Genomic DNA, 4,337 nt, shown 5'->3' on the forward strand with positions numbered 1-4,337 from the left:
TCCGTTCCACTTCTTAATATAATTGCATGAGCTTGGTTTCTCGGATTAGGTTGGGGCTGTCCAGGGAATGTACCAGTTGGTGCAACAGTAGGTGCTTGTTGTTGAGCTACTTGAGATATTTGTGTTTCTAACATTTTGTTATGGGTAGCCAAGGCATCTACTTTGCTTGCGAGTTGTTTAAGTTGTTCGCCAGTGTGTATGTTCTGGTTTAAGAAATCTTTATTGGTTTGTTGTTGGGAAGCTATAAAGTTTTCCATCATGATTTCCAAGTTGGATTTTCTAGGGGTATTATTGTTAGGATTTGGTTTCTGATATCCCGGAGGTATAGATGGGGTTTGATTTGGAGACTGTCCGGGTGCGTATAAAGCATTATTACTCTTATATGAAAAGTTTGGATGGTTCTTCCAATTTGGGTTATAGGTATTCGAATAGGGGCTTCCTTGAGCATAGTTTACCTGCTCTGTTTGGATTCCAGTCAAGAGTTGACATTCCGCAGGAGTGTGGCCTTGGATTCCACAGACCTCGCAATTCTGAGTTATAGCAACCACGGCGGTTGGTGGTGATACGTTTAAACTTTCAATTTTCTGGACCAAAGCATCCACTTTTGCATTAACGTGATCAAAGTTACTTATCTCGTACATGCCAGTTTTCGGTTGAGGTTTTTCCACTGTTGTTCGTTCGGTTCCCCACTGATAGTGGTTTTGGGCCATGCTCTCGATAAGCTGGTAAGCGTCAGCATAAGGTTTGTTCATTAGTGCACCACCTGCAGCGGCGTCTATTGTTAACCTTGTATTGTATAAGAGACCATTATAAAATGTGTGAATTACTAACCAGTCTTTCAAACCATGGTGTGGGCAAAGTCTCATCATGTCTTTGTATCTTTCCCATGCTTCGAAAAGAGACTCGTTGTCTTTCTGTTTAAATCCGTTTATCTGGGCCCTTAACATAGCTGTTTTGCTTGGCGGAAAATATCGGGCAAGAAAAACTTTCTTCAACTCGTTCCATGTGGTGACTGAGTTGGAAGGGAGAGATTGAAGCCATCTTCTAGCGCTATCTCTTAATGAGAAAGGAAAAAGACGAAGTCGAATTGCCTCTGAAGTGACACCATTAGCTTTAACAGTATCAGCATATTGAACAAATACGGATAAATGAAGGTTTGGATCCTCGGTAAGATTTCCAGAGAATTGGTTCTGTTGCACAGCCTGCAACAGCGAAGGTTTAAGTTCAAAGTTGTTTGCTTCGATTGCGGGCGGAGCAATACTTGAATGCGGTTCATCTTGCGATGGAGCGGCGTAATCTCTAAGAGCACGAGCTGGTTCTGCCATCTCGGTTAAAGAAGGAAAAATGTTTTTGATATCAGGAAGGTTTATAGGAGGGAGATTGTTTTCAGCACGATATTCCCGAATTCGTCATAAGACTCGGAGATATAGTTCGATATCGTTGATTCGTAAATAGAGCGGTTCGCCTTGAGAGCGAGTGCGTGGCATACAAATCAACGAAAGAAAGAATAGAAGGAAAAAGAAACCTTAGTCTCTACAGCGTAACGGAAGAGTTACGATATCGATTGAATAAAAGTCCCCGGCAACGGCGCCAAAAACTTGATCGCTCGACTGGGTGAGTCGAGAATGGGATACAAACTGCAAGTGCACAGTTCTATCGCGTAGTTTTAAAAGATATCGATCCCACAGGGACTTATGAATCGATGTACCGTTATCTAAAGTTACTACGTAAATCTAAGGTGAAAATGTTTGATTGTTTGGGGAAAAACTAAGAGCTAAACTAATATCTAGATTAAATATCAATAAAACGGATATCGGTATGTAGTTCGTCAAAACTAGGGAATCAATTCCTTGTCGGTCTCTCTGTTTTAAAATAAATCGTTTCGATTAACTTTATTGGTTAAAGGTTTTATCTCAAACTCTCGCTCTGTTGAAGAAACCATGATCTTATATTAATGTAGCTGTCACTTATAATTAAGTCAAAAATCATATTTTGAAAACAATAAAGTTGCAGAAACTCTTTTTAAGAAAATACTGACCGTTTTAAACACCCTTATCTCAAACTCTCGCTCTGTTGACTTAGGTTATACAATTAAATCTAAATGCTTAACTCTCGTCCTCACATTCAATCTTTAAAAATACTTTTTGGAAAAAGGTCAGAATTTAATTAATTCTAAAACTTGCTCTCGCCCTGAGATAGACTTAATGACTAACTTACACTGTCCAGTTAAAACCTCAAACTCTCGCTCTGTTGGTTTCAACTTCTTTATGTCTTTTACTTTTGTAAAAAAATCTTGTTATTAAACCTGTAAGTTAAGACCATAAAAAGATTGATTCTAATTTTAAGTTTGAATAGACCGACTCAGTCTTGACCCCTTTTTCTGCTTACTTTACATACCGATACCTAGGCGAATTAGCCAGACATGCTAACTAAATAATAATTATTATCATGCATACACAGACTCATTTCAGGCAGGCAATGTAAATAAACAATAGAGTAAAACATTAAATATTAAATAACAATTAGAGAACCTGAATGCGTAATACAAAGGTCTTGAACACTCCTCCACAAGCCGGTAGGATTTGTTCTTCGATTCTTCAATTAAACAGTAAATTAAATCAAGGAAATAGAAAAGACTCGAATATAACGTAAGGTTAAATCCGGTATAAAGTTGCACAGTAGTTTCCGGTGTAGAAACTACTACGCGAAAAATATCTAAAAATTAAAAACGGGAAAGGTAAATTTGCAAGGGAAGAAGAAAATAAAACTTGCAAAATAAACAAATAAAATAAACAATATTAATTCTGCTGGAAAAAGAAAAATAAGCAAAAGCTTGAACAGAAAATCGGCAGAGCTTCGGTGTGTGTAAACGGCAAAGAGAGCAGAGCAAACGAGAGGGATTAGGGTAGCTATTTATAGTAGTGCTACTAACTGCCTTTTTCTTCTTTTCCACGAGTCTTCAGCGTGCTAAATTCACGGCTTGGGAATAGGACACGAAGTCCTCAACGTTACTTCCATTCCTCTGAGAGCGTAACTTGCGCCAAAAAGCTAGTGGACTGGTGTGACGCTCGTCACACCATGTGTGACGTCCGTCACAAGGCTACTTCGCGTGACGCTCGTCACGCGTCCTGTGACGTCCGTCACAGGCACAACATTGGTGACTTGTGCGCTTTGGGCTGGGCTTTGGCCTTTGGTTCCTTTTCTCTCCTTTTTGTTCCTTTTTACACCTCCTTTTCTTCCCTTTTTCACTTTTGCTTCAAAATGGGTACCTGATATAAATAGAAGAGGAATACTGCATAATATCTGATAAAATGAGATGAACTAGCGTAAATGATAAAATAATTTAATTGAATTAAGTCTTAAAAAGCGATATAATTTCGTGTTATCAGGACCATTCAGGGAAATTACAGGACCTTTCACAAGTTCCAGCATCAGTACTAACATAACTCCTTGCAAGATACCATAAAGTATCACCCATGGATCTCATCCAGAAGCAGAACAGGATGCCTGCTCTGATACCAATTGAAATTCTGGTGTAGTCAGAATTCAGATGTTCTACTCCACGTCATGACATCTGATCTAACATTGTAACTAATACAGCAAGATAGTTATTAACCACTGTACTAATATGCACAAGTTCACAGATGTCACGACATCTCATTCTATGTCACCCTAGAATGTATGAACACCTGGTTCTGTTCATCAGGAAGAAAGACTCAACAAACATCAAACCTAGCACTCACTTCTGTTGTTTTCTTCCACAGTTATCAGCATGATGTCTTACTGTTGTTTGTGGACATCATTTGTTACATTGTTCCAGTGTGTATATATTTTACTTGTATTTCCTGAATTAAAGGTTGAACACGTTAATCTAATTTCCACTTATTAGATTGCTAACAACTAGGCTATTTGTTAGGTTCATTAATTGTAGGTTAGTAGTTGGTTTCCTGGTTTTTCTCTAAGCTATTGAATCCCTGAAGAATAGCCTGAGAAAAATACTGAACCAGAAAAACCAATCATCCTACACTTTAGCACCTACTGTTGGGAATGAATGTCACAACATTCAGTTCGACATCCAGAACATATGCTGATTCTGTTATGTTCCTGGAAACGTGCTGTGCTAAGTTTGCAGTACTGTAAAAGACCAACTAGTCTCTACTTCAGTATCAACCTTCAGTATCAACTGTCAAAACGTCCAGTTTGACAGTTTCACAATGATCCTCCAGCCAGGTCTGTTATCCTTGAAAAGAACATACTTAAATAAATACTGAACTGAAACTAACATGCTTATTATTCAGTATACGCTGTCACTGATGAATGTTACAACATTCTGATTG

The 4,337-nt window shown here is 38.4% G+C and overlaps 1 pseudogene; it reads left to right on the forward strand.

Annotated features, from left to right (window-relative positions):
* Positions 1-840: 840 nt before the first annotated feature.
* LOC127109031 (uncharacterized) lies at positions 841-940 on the forward strand (annotated as a pseudogene).
* The last annotated feature ends 3,397 nt before the right edge of the window (positions 941-4,337 follow it).

The sequence above is a fragment of the Lathyrus oleraceus genome, chromosome 7 (assembly GCF_024323335.1).
Source record: "Lathyrus oleraceus cultivar Zhongwan6 chromosome 7, CAAS_Psat_ZW6_1.0, whole genome shotgun sequence".
NCBI lineage: Eukaryota > Viridiplantae > Streptophyta > Magnoliopsida > Fabales > Fabaceae > Lathyrus > Lathyrus oleraceus.